A 12,867-nucleotide genomic window follows, 5' to 3' on the forward strand; every position below is an offset into this window, starting at 1 on the left:
TAACTGGAAATCTGTACCTCCCACCCCTCATCACCCATTTTGCCCATCTCCCACGCCTTTCCTTTTGGCAATCACCAGCTTGTTCTCTGTATTTAGAACATATAAGTGTTTTTGATACAACCTCTTAAGATATAGCATTATTTAAGAACACTGCTCTAAGCATGGAAGTCTCAACTTCTAAATGTTTTATAGAATGCAAAAACCCAACATGAGTTTCTAAATGTGATAAAATTGAATCACAAATCCCTTCAGTAACAAATAATCTACATCTAGTTCTATGTGCTTCACACATCTCTTAATAACCATGAAGGGATTATAGTATTCTCAGTAGATCAATTCCATACTTCTTCTTATTAATCATTCTAACTTTTATAATGCTGAAAGTGCCAAAATATCTCCTCATTGCAGCTGCACATTCACAGTCCAAAACATTCTTTCCAGTATGACTTGATTATCCTCATCAACTTTGTAACAACCTTCATATGTGAGGTGAGAGAGTGAAGAAATCAATCTTGCCATCAATAAGATTGGATTAGGAGTTCCAATGTGAACTCAGAAATAGTGCACTAGTTGGGAGGGGAATTAGTTGGAATGTTTGCTCATTCTGTAGCAGAAAATAAAAAATAAAACAAAAGTAAATTAGAGTAAAAATCTTTTGAAACGACTATTTCTCGCTTTCTAGAACTTGATGAAATATTTAATAATTTCAAAGAATGAATAAATGTTGAGTCAGAAAAGGAGACATCTTCACCTGGATGAAAAGGCGAAGATGAAAATATCTGTATCTAGTCGTGTCGGTGTGGCTTCAAACCAATATGCTAGTAGAAAAGATTAAGCAACATGTAAATTAGAATCGAAGAACTGCCTCCATTTTTGTAAGGTACAATTCTGAGGTCTGAATAATTTCTATGAGTTAAAATAGTCCACAGCAGTGAGTGATTTATATGACAAAAGAACTTGAAGAAAGTAGGAGAGTTCTCCTGAGGGCCAACCACCCTTATTCAAGTAAATGGGATAAGTGCCTGAATAAAGCCTCAATCAGACATTAAAAAAAAATTAAGCAAAATATGAAGTTAGAAAAAAAAGTACCATTTTTCCAAATAGACTTTTTACTAATGAGCACTTCAGTTTACATGAATTTCTTTAAAAAATTTACATGAGTTTTTTTCCCCAAAACTATATATTTTTATGCCACATGTCCCTCTGTAAAGAAAAGTCTCATTCCCCATTGCAGAACACAGAAAATGAAATATGGCAAAAATATTGGTGGGAAGAGAGGGGAGGGTGGTGAGATGTTCTGAAATTAAGTCAGAATAAAATGAAGAATATTTATGTTCCTTTTCTCTTGGTTCTATTTCCAAACATGCACTCTCAAATTAGTATAGAAAAATATTTATTAAGTGCTTAATGGCGTGTAACTCCACTAGATAAATTATAAAGAAAATGAAAGATATATTAAAGTTACATCCAACTCTGAATTTTAAAGCCAAGAGAGAAAGCAAAGTAAACAAATTAAATGTAGAAAATGAAAGCAAAAAAAAAAAAAAAAAGAAAGAAAAAAAATGAAAGCTTTACACAAAACTCTAAGGAAACAGAGCAATGCAAAACCATTTCTAAGGAAAAAAAATCTACACCTATTAAAAAATCAGAGGGACTATTTTATCGTGTTGACTCATGAACTCGAGAGATATCAAAAGATATCCAGTGCACTTTAATAACTTGTCGAAATCGGTCCAATTGTTCAATTCCATTTAACGTAAGAAGATGTAAATTGCATAATGTTGACCACAATTTAAACAGATTTCATCACCTAGATCAGTTATATATCTATCATTCATTCATTGCTTTATTCTTTCACCTTATAAACAGTTACTTAGTGTTTATTGTCAGCTGGGTGTCAGGATATTGAAGTGGAAAGACACGTGGTTCTCATTCTTTGTGAACTCAGTTGGAGAAGGTGAATACAATAACTTATAATACTAGAATTGCCATGTGATAAGTTTTTATAGAGATAGGATGTTAAATGTTGTGGTGGGGAGAATAAAGGAAGGTTTCAGGAGTTATTATTGGGGTGCCTGGGTGGCTCAGTCAATTAAGTGTCCGACCGTTCGTTTCCGCTCAGGTCATGATCTCATGGTTCATGAGTTCAAGCCCTGCGTTGGGCTCCATGCAGAGCCTGCTTGGGATTCTCTCTCTCTCTCTCTCTCTCTCTCTCTGCCTCTCCCCTGTTCACGCTCACTCACTGCCTCTCTCTCTCCCTGTCTCTTTCTCTCAATATAAATAATTAATCTTAAAAAATTTAAAAAAGGAAGTTATTCTTGATTTCAACCTCAGTGTAACTAAGTTCTCAACAATAAATCAGTGGAGGGATTGCTTCAGGTAGAAGAAAATGTGCCACAGCACAGATCCTGAGAGAGCATAGATTGCTTTTTGGAAATTGCAGCATAAACATTGCAGATTTTCAGGAAGTAGTAGGAGAGAAAGGTGTTTGAAGGGACTTATGTATGTTAAACCAAGGGATTTGTACTTCAGTATAGGTATTGGGGAGTCACTTAAGAATTTTAAGAGGGAGATAAATGATTTAATTTGCCTTTGGAAAGGTTTCTTGGTAGGATCTTGGAAGGTGAACTGGAAAGAACTGAGCACTTAGGCAGGAAGAAAAGTGAGAGCAATTACAAGAAGAGAGGAAAGAATAGTTCTGAGAAATATTTAATAGTTAGAGCCATCAGGTTTGTATCATTACCTAGATTCAGAGGCAGAAAGAAATCAAGCATGATTACCTGGTTTTTAGTTTGGTGACTGATATTTCTATTACTCAGGTAAGTAGAAAAAGAGAAGAGCAAAGAGAGGATAATTTGTTTTGAGTAGATTGGATATTTTAACAATGGAGAGTAAAAGAATTTACTTAAATATAAATGCAAGCAGAGCTTTTGGAAAAAATTGTTTTTTTCTTTGAAAATAAATCTTTTTTCCCCTAAACCCTGGAAATGTGTTACTAATATCAATTGATCTCTACAAATCCATACATGTACCTTTCCCATTCCTGGAACTGGGTATTATTTAAACCTACTTTCTTTGGAACATTGCCTTTGGCAAATAGCCTGAAGAAGTATATAAATTTAGGAAAGCCTTTGCAGATGGAAATTCTGCTTTCCCCATTTTATTACCATTAATGTCCTTCCCTTTTCTTGACCATGAAGAGGAAGAATTCAATTAGAGGACACTTTTAGGTTTCAGCTTTGCCTTATAATAATTGGATTTCTTTAGTTACCACAGGACTAACAGATGTGTCTGAAACCACCTTCTATTTCCCAACATAATATTGTTGATCTCTATTTTTTTTTTCTTTTTGGAACAGGGATGAGACAAATGGTGACCAGACGGTCCAGTCTGGGAAAGCATAATTGCCAACCGTGATTTAAGTGGGAGTGGAAAAATTCCTCAGAGGAAAGTGGGAATTTAGCTCAAGATAGTAGTTTCCATGTGTGAGAGGGTTTTAATTTCTCCAAAGGAAGAAAAATCGGAATAACAGAAAAGAAAATCATTTACAGGATTTAGGATGATAAGTTTATTTTTAGGGAATCTATTTAAAATAGCTGTTTCTTGCGTGTGTATATTTGTACTAGTAGAAATAATTAAACTTTTTTTTTTCAGGCCTTAGAATTTCCCATCAATACTTTAGAAGGAGTTAACTGAGCTGACAGATTTGATTACTCAAAGTGGTCAGTCTCATTTTTTATTTCACTTTGACATAAGACTTGGCACAAGTCTATTACAAGCTATGCTCATTTACTGCTGCACTTCGAAGTTATAAATCTGGTTTACATCTATGGAAAATGTAGTGTAGAATTGAAGACATGTCCAATTATCTGGGCAATTTGTTTTATGAACTTATACCAAATTAAATAGAAAGCATAGCCAGTATTTGTTCTTCCTCTGTGGGCTGCAAATCAGTTAAAAAAAGAAAAAAAAAACAACCTTCTTGAACAGGGGCATTGAAAGTTCTGGCTTTTGAGACTGTTTCCTGAATGTGTTCTGATTAAAACAGGATCTGAAAGTCTGATTGATAGTCTCTATTTCCTTTCTTAATGTCACAAATACATTCAGAATGTTGATCCCATGAAAGGTAGAATTGCTGAGCTGGACTGCATCGCCTTTAGCAGTTCTTCATATTAGTTAGAGGAAATGATTTGACTAAGCACTTAAATCATGGATATGCAAGGCTGGTTCACAGGAAATAGTTATTGAAAGGGATTTTGTGAGTCTCTCATCTATAAAAACGAAATAAAATTCAGCCTAGGATGGGTAATCAAGACATGGTATTGCATGTATACACTTTTGGCTTTTACAAACAGAGTGACTCATTTAATCAAGCATCATATGTAAAGATGAATTGTCAAGCATTTGTCTGCTGGTAATAAAAAGTCTAGGAATATAAGACTATGACATTAGTGGGGATGATGGTGGCAAACTGTCTGCTTTTTTGATTTTACTCTGTTTTGGAGAGGGAGACAGGACTACTGAATTAAAACAAAACAAAACAAATAGTGGAGCAGACTTTAAGCTCTTGAAAACTTCTTTGATGATAGGATTCGTAATTGTATACATTTGCATCCAAGATTACTTGTGAGAATGTCTGTTTATGCATTTGCACAGCCTGTTTGATAAAAGTATTAACTTCTGCTAACACTTCCCCTCTACTGGGGCGCCTGGGTGGCTCAGTCGGTTAAGTGTCTGACTTGGGCTCAGCTCATGATCTTATGGTTCGGTTCTTGGATTCGAGCCCCGCATCAGGCTCTGACAGCTCAGAGCCTGGAGCCTGTTTCACATTCTGGGTCTCCCTCTCTCTCTCCCACCCCCACCCCCACTTGCACTCTGTGTGTGTTTCTCTCTCAAAAATAAATAAACATTAAAAAAATGACATGCGGTCTATTGTGTCTTCCATTACATTCAGAGACATACACATTTTCTTAAAGGCTGGTTTTCTTGTTCTGAATGTTTCTTGTTTCTAGGCACTGACAGCCACCCAGGTCTGTGCTGCTCTTTAATGCAAGCTCCCATAACTGCCTTCTATCTTGGAAATTGACCTCTTGTTCTCTGGAGAAGGGACACCTGCACGAGGCTGGACCTCCCTGAAATGTCCCTGGAATATCCTCCCAGGCCTGCAGGACTATGATGGAGCACCCAGTCTATAGGAGGTCTTCTACCTTGCATTTCCTGGGTCACATTTTCCCTCTTCATTGTATTCCCATCCCTATTTCCATTACTTAGCAATTCTACATGGTTTCTGACTGCAGGGGGTTTCTCATCTTATTTTTCCGGAGAGCTGTGTGTTTATTCAGTTAAGCTGCATTTCCATCAACTTAAAGATTTGACATCATTCATGCTGCCATATTGACTGGAATCAATACTTTTTTTTAAGGCTTAATTGAGATAATTGTGTTTACTCAGGAATTTTCATTGCTACCTTAGTCCAGATTCTCCTTTAAGACCCACCACCAACTGTCTCTGTACTGGAGACAGTTACCGTCATGCACATCCAGAGCTCTACTGTACATGGGGACTCGTCACTTAATTAAATTATTTCTATTTCTTTTAAACAATAACAATTTACAAATCTCAAGAACATACGTATTAAATAATTTTAAAAAATAAAAATTAAGCTGTCTTATTTCTTTCTATTCCTTTATTATTATTCCAGGTCTTAAATACAACCACTTTTTCTGTCAACAGAGGCAAAAAAGGTATCAACAGGGAGGAATATTTTAAAATCCAAAAGTAATGAACCTTTACTTCACTCTTAAGGTAATTTGCCAGTGAAAAATACTTGCTTAGTTTCAAATCTGCAATCATATATGGCAAATAGATTAGCACAAATAGATTTAGAAAATAGTCCTTTGTGCTAATGACAAAATTAAATCACTTGTTAAAAATAATTTATTTTTGTGGGTGAGGATTTTGCTCCTTAGAGGATAGTCAACACTCATCATTTTTATCATAGATAAGAATTTAAAACTATTTCTCAGGAGAGCTATTATGAAAGCCTTAAAAGGAATCTCCTTATTCTCATATACATTTCCTGATCTGTTTTTCTTTCTGCTGTTAAAATTAAGTGGATGCTGTATTGAAACTTATCCTCATTGCTTTTTATTCTCTCCAGAATTGTTCACGTCATGGTCTATTTTTCTCCATTTATTATACTAATTTGCTTTTAATTTGACAGGTTTCCTCATGTCTCAATGCATTGTTTTGACAGCGAGTTACTCATCAAGATTTTACTTGAAAAAAGAAAATGATAATTCATGTTCACATGTTAAACTTAACTCATTTTAGTCTCTTTTTTTTCCGCAGTCCTATGTGCTTTCCAAATGACAGAGACTATAACTGACAAGATAATGGATTAAACTTTATAAGTTAATCTAGCTAAAGAGGGTTCACTGGATACTAGAAAGTAAACTAAGAGCAATGGTTTTTTTTTGTTTTTTGTTTTGTTTTTTAAATAAAAGAATGTCAAACACCCCCCCCCCCCCCCCAAAACCCCATATGACACCTGGGTGGCTCAGTTGGTTAAGCATTTCACTCTTGGTTTCAGCTCAGGTCATGATATCGCCAGCTGTGAAACTGAGCCCTGTGCTGGGCTCTGAGCTGACAGTGCCAAGCCTGCTTGGGATTCTCTCTCTCCTTCTCTCTCTGCCCATCCCCCCCTCACACTATCTCTCAATATAAACAAATGTTAAAAAAAAGACCCCACAAGAATGCAAGCTGGTGCAGCCACTCTGGAAAACAGTATGGAGGTTCCTCAAAAAACTAAAAATAGAACTACCGTACCACTCAGCAATTCCACTACTAGGCAGTTATCCACGGGATACAGGTGTGCTGTTTTGAAGGGACTAATGCACCCCAATGTTTATAGCAGCACCATCAACAATAGCCAAAGCATGGGAAGAGCCCAGATGTCCACTGATGGATGAATGGATAAAGAAGATGTGGTATATATACAAAGGAGTAGTACTCTGGTTTCTCTTCAGATCGTATATACAATGGAGTATTACTCAACAATCAAAAAGAATGAAATCTTGCCATTTGCAACTACATGGATGGAACTGGAGGGTATTATGCTAAGTGAAATTAGTCAGAGAAAGACAAAAATCATATGACTTCACTCTTCACTCATTTAAGAGACAAAACAAATGAACATAAGGGAAGGAAAACAAAAATAATATAAAAACAGGGAGGAGGACCAAACAGAAAAGACTCATAAATGTGGAGAACAAACTGAGGGCTACTAGAGGGGTTGTGGGAGGGGGGATGGGCTAAATGGGTAAGGGGCACTAAGGAATCTACTCCTGAAATCATGGTTGCACTATATGCTAACTAATTTGGATGTAAATTTTAAAAAATAAAAAATAAAATACCCCCCCCCCAAAAGATGGAAATAATTTATTTGAAAAAGCCAATACTTTTTATACTTAACAAGCTAACATATACACCATTTAGTCCTGTTTTTCTTCATGATGCATGTGACCTGGAAAGGTATGCCATGCACTGGCATATGAGTAATAATAGTTTTCCCTAATCTGCACTCCACCTCTTCCTTTTTGTGCATATTCCCCTTGATTAATGAACTTTTCTGTTTTCACTCCTTTTCTCCCCTATACTGTCTGCTGTTATTTTTTGTGGGAGGAGGCAGGGACAAAGGGTTCAATTATCTATTGACCTCTTGATTTATTTATTTATTTATTTATTTATCTTTATTTTGGTCTCTATCTCGGGTATTTTATTTATTTATTTATTTATTTATTTATTTATTTATTTACTGTTTTATTTATTTTTTTTATATATGAAATTTATTGACAAATTGGTTTCTATACAACACCCAGTGCTCATCCCAAAAGGTGCCCTCCTCAATACCCATCACCCACCGTCTCCTCCCTTCCACCCCCCATCAACCCTCAGTTTGTTCTCAGTTTTTAACAGTCTCTTATGCTTTGGCTGTCTCCCACTCTAACCTCTTTTTTTTTTTTCCTTCCCCTCCCCCATGGGTTCCTGTTAAGTTTCTCAGGATCCACATAAGAGTGAAACCATATGGTATCTGTCTTTCTCTGTATGGCTTATTTCACTTAGCATCACACTCTCCAGTTCCATCCACGTTGCTACAAAAGGCCATATTTCATTTTTTCTCATTGCCACGTAGTACTCCATTGTGTATATAAACCACAATTTCTTTATCCATTCATCAGTTGATGGACATTTAGGCTCTTTCCATAATTTGGCTATTGTTGAGAGTGCTGCTATGAACATTGGGGTACAAGTGGCCCTATGCATCAGTACTCCTGTATCCCTTGGATAAATTCCTAGCAGTGCTATTGCTGGGTCATAGGGTAGGTCTATTTTTAATTTTCTGAGGAACCTCCACACTGCTTTCCAGAGCGGCTGCACCAATTTGCATTCCCACCAACGGTGCAAGAGGGTTCCCGTTTCTCCACATCCTCGCCAGCATCTATAGTCTCCTGATTTGTTCATTTTGGCCACTCTGACTGGCGTGAGGTGATACCTGTGTGTGGTTTTGATTTGTATTTCCCTGATAAGGAGCGACGCTGAACATCTTTTCATGTGCGTGTTGGCCATCCGGATGTCTTCTTTAGAGAAGTGTCTATTCATGTTTTCTGCCCATTTCTTCACTGGGTTATTTGTTTTTCGGGTGTGGAGTTTGGTGAGCTCTTTATAGATTTTGGATACTAGCCCTTTGTCTGATATATCATTTGTGAATATCTTTTCCCATTCCGTTGGTTGCCTTTGAGTTTTGTTGGTTGTTTCCTTTGCTGTGCAGAAGCTTTTTATCTTCATAAGGTCCCAGTAATTCACTTTTGCTTTTAATTCCCTTGCCTTTGGGGATGTGTCGAGTAAGAGATTGCTACGGCTGAGGTCAGAGAGGTCTTTTCCTGCTTTCTCCTCTATGGTTTTGATGGTTTCCTCTCTCACATTCAGGTCCTTTATCCATTTTGAGTTTATTTTTGTGAATGGTGTGAGAAAGTGGTCTAGTTTCAACCTTCTGCATGTTGCTGTCCAGTTCTCCCAGCACCATTTGTTAAAGAGACTGTCTTTTTTCCATTGGATGTTCTTTCCTGCTTTGTCAAAGATGAGTTGGCCATACGTTTGTGGGTCTAGTTCTGGGGTTTCTATTCTATTCCATTGGTCTATGTGTCTGTTTTTGTGCCATCTTGGGTATTTTAATAATAGCCACTGACATAGGTTTGATGACGGCAATGAGACTTTTCTTTGCACATTTTTTCTATATTCCCTTACCTCCTATTCACTACAGCGTTTGATAAAGAAGATTGAGAGGTTAAAACTCTTTGAGTCTACAGTTTCTGGAAAGAGCATTTTGTTAGCCAATATTTGCAATCTATTAAGCAAAGGTGTCCAACAACCGGTAGTGGGTGTGGTGGGCAGCTTACATGGAGGTCTTTACTCAGTATATTATATCAGGTGTCATCCACCCACAGCCCTTGAACTGGCTCTGCCTAAAAGATAGTGAAAGACAGACTAGACAGGAAATTCCTACCCCATTCTGTGTCTCTTTTTTTCTTCTTAGGAAAACCCACTTGGTATGGAATCTGTGGTAGAAGGGTGTTTTCTCTTTTGGTATAGATTCAAAAGATTTCACCACTATTTTTCACAAGTCTATGTAAGGGCCCATGGCATTGAACCAAATAGGTCCCTCTCCCTTATTGAGGACAGTTAAGAAAAAAGATCAAAAGCACTATAATTTTCGAGTGTGCGCAAATTATGAACAAAATAGGAAAGATTACTTTACCTCAATAGTTAATTTTAAATAAAAACGCTTGCTTTTATGGCAATCATTTATTTAATTTTTAAATATTTTTGGATCGTGATTATCATACTAAAATCCGTGTTAATATGACAGAGAAATTTAATAGTCCTTTTATGGACTTAAAAAATGTTATCCCAGTATACATCATTTAAAATTCTTCTGAAATGGTTAGTACAAATTCTATAGAACTTGGATGGGGTTTTAGCATGGCTTTAGTTTAAAAATTATTCTTAAACATGGCCATTATCATATTAAATGCATAGCTGCTCTATTACCACTTTTTTGAAGCACTGATCTCAACAATAAGTTGAGAAAATCATTCTCACTCATCAAAGTCCATTTAAATTTAGTGGTGTGAACATCCCATTTACTTTAAAGAAAACCCCTTCTTATTAAAAACATTTAGACAAAAAATTACTTCACACAAAGAAGTTAAATACCACTGTTTAATGTTTTATTACAGCACTGGGAACATTAAATAAATAACAATGGAAATAAAGGAGGGCAGAAGGTCTGTTAAGCAGCCTGGACTTTATTTACACAAGAGACTGTTGAAATTTATGCTCAGGTTACTGAATACCAATTTATATAACAGCTGAATATGTGGTTGTCACATTTAATTCTTTAAGAAATCTGCTTTTCAGCTGGAAACTGTGCCTTGCTCCACTTCATTGTCCTAGACATGCCATTTTACTACACAATAGCCGATTAATTTAAAACTGGGGAAATTAGGGTACCCCATTCTCTTGGCCTCAGATTGACTGGTCTAGTTATAGGTACAAAGCCAGTGTTGGCCAATGCATCCTTTCTCTAGTATTATCTTCTTGCCATGCGCATTTATTGTGGCTGACGTTTTAATATGTAAAGAAGGCTGCAGTTGAAATTGACACATGTCATATTTCATTGGCTGTAAGGGCAAGGGTGGGTTCTCTGTGGGGGCAGGGGATTGGTAGAGGGACAGTAGAAAGAATGAGAGAGAGAAAATGAGAGAAGTGGAATGAAGAGAAGAATGTGAAGGGAGAGAGAGAGATTAAGGTGACCCACAGGGTGAAAGAGAGGAGAGGTGGATAGTCCTGATGGCACTTGAATTATTTGAATTCTTGGTACTCTGCCTTGCCTACAGCCCGGTTGTTCTGCAAGATACTCCAAAATCTTTCCAATAAAAAGGCTCCTTTAAAGTTTGTTTTTCCTAAGTATCTGTTATTACCACCAAGATATTTCTAAAAAATGCAAATTATATCTTATTTTATAGGTCTTGTTTAGAGAAACATCCATTTGAAGAAAGGCAAACTTGCAAATATAGTTTATGTCCAAATGCAGAGATCCTCATAAAACTACTTACCATTAATTATGTTTAACTTTTCTTTTTTAGTGTTTATTTTTGAGAGAAAGAGAGAGTGTGTGCACACAAACGGGAAGGGCAGAGAGAGAGAGAGAGAGAGAGAGAGGATCCAAAGCAGGCTCTGTGCTGACAGTAGATAGCCGGATGCAGGCTTTAAACTCATGAACTGTGAGATCATGACTTGAGCCAAAGTTGGACGCTCAACCGACTGAGCCACTCAGGCACCCCTAATCATGGTCAACGTAAAGAAAGCAAATAGCAAAAGTAAAACCATTGAATCTACTAAGATGTATTTAGAAGTCTTTTAGGGTTCAAGACTTAGGCTTTCTTAAAAGAGTCAGAAAGGCAATTGATGAAATAATATTGCATATGAAGTTTGCTTACTCAGTTAACTTCATGGAGACCTAAATAATCCTAGTGATTTTTGAATGTCTTAGTAAAACTGTCAAGTTATTAGAAATGAATTTTACCCATTTTCATACATAAATCCCATTCACTTTTGCCTGTAAAATGAGCTCTTATAATCCAACTCCAAACTCTTCTTACTTTAGTATCCTTCTTAAGGGCTTTCATTGTAAAAATCCTTGTTTTCAATTCTGTGTTGGTACAGAGACATAGTCCCTGACATAATGTAATTTATATTTAGTGGAGGAGATAAATAAAATATGTCACTGTAATACTGAATGACATACAGAAGCTATGGATATTTACTATGAGGGCTTAAGGATGCTTAAATTGCAAGACCTGTGTCTGCCTTTTTAGAGGTCATCACTATTTTTTTGGCTTTTTAGCCATCAACCAGAAAACTAGGAAATACAACTTTTATTGGGTAGCTCAGCAACCCATGTTTATAATTCTGTAATTCAAGACAGTTTTTAGGATAATAGCTATGCAGAATATTTTGTCAAGAGTACAGATCAGGGAAGAGCTCAGCCTCTTATGGAGAGGCTAAGGAGCACTTATATTGAGCCTATTTCTAGTCTCCTTAAGGAAACTCCTTAAAAGTTGCTAAACTGATGATATCACTCCAGCCCCTGATAATTGTTTCTGAGTTTCCTTGACTTAATTCTTTATCGAATGCTACAGCTCTAAGGGCTCTGACTGCCAGATCTTTGCTTTGCTGCTTTGCTTGCTCATTTTTGCTCTGACTCAACTTTCCTTCTTTTGACCTAAGTTCATGGCCACTGGGTGATGATACACTCCATGCTCTTCATTTTCTTACTTTGGTTCACACCCAGTTTTGACATCCTTCTTTTCTGTCTTCAGAGTTTGTCTCAAAGGGACTGCAATTCGTTTGCCCCTTAATTTTCTTAGAAAAATTGTCTGTTTCTTCCTAGACATTTACAAGGCTCCTTTATTGCTTAGTTAGCATAATGTCTTATTTCAATAAATAAATTAAAAATAATAATTAAAGTTTATTTAAAAAATTTTTTAAATGTTTTATTTATTTTTGAGAGAGAGAGAGGCAGAGCATGAACAAGGAGGAGCAGAGAGAGACACACACACACAGAATCTGAAGTAGCTCCAGGCTCTGAGCTGTCATCACAGAGCCCCACGCAAGGCTTGAACTCATGAACCTGTGAGATCATGATCTGAGCTGAAGTCAGACGCATAACTGACTGAGCCACCCAGGCACTCCAAAAATAATAATGAAAGCTTAAACCAAGCCTGCCAGGGAATGAAAGAAAAA

This window comes from Prionailurus viverrinus, chromosome A1, assembly GCF_022837055.1.
Source record: "Prionailurus viverrinus isolate Anna chromosome A1, UM_Priviv_1.0, whole genome shotgun sequence".
Taxonomy (NCBI): Eukaryota; Metazoa; Chordata; class Mammalia; order Carnivora; family Felidae; genus Prionailurus; species Prionailurus viverrinus.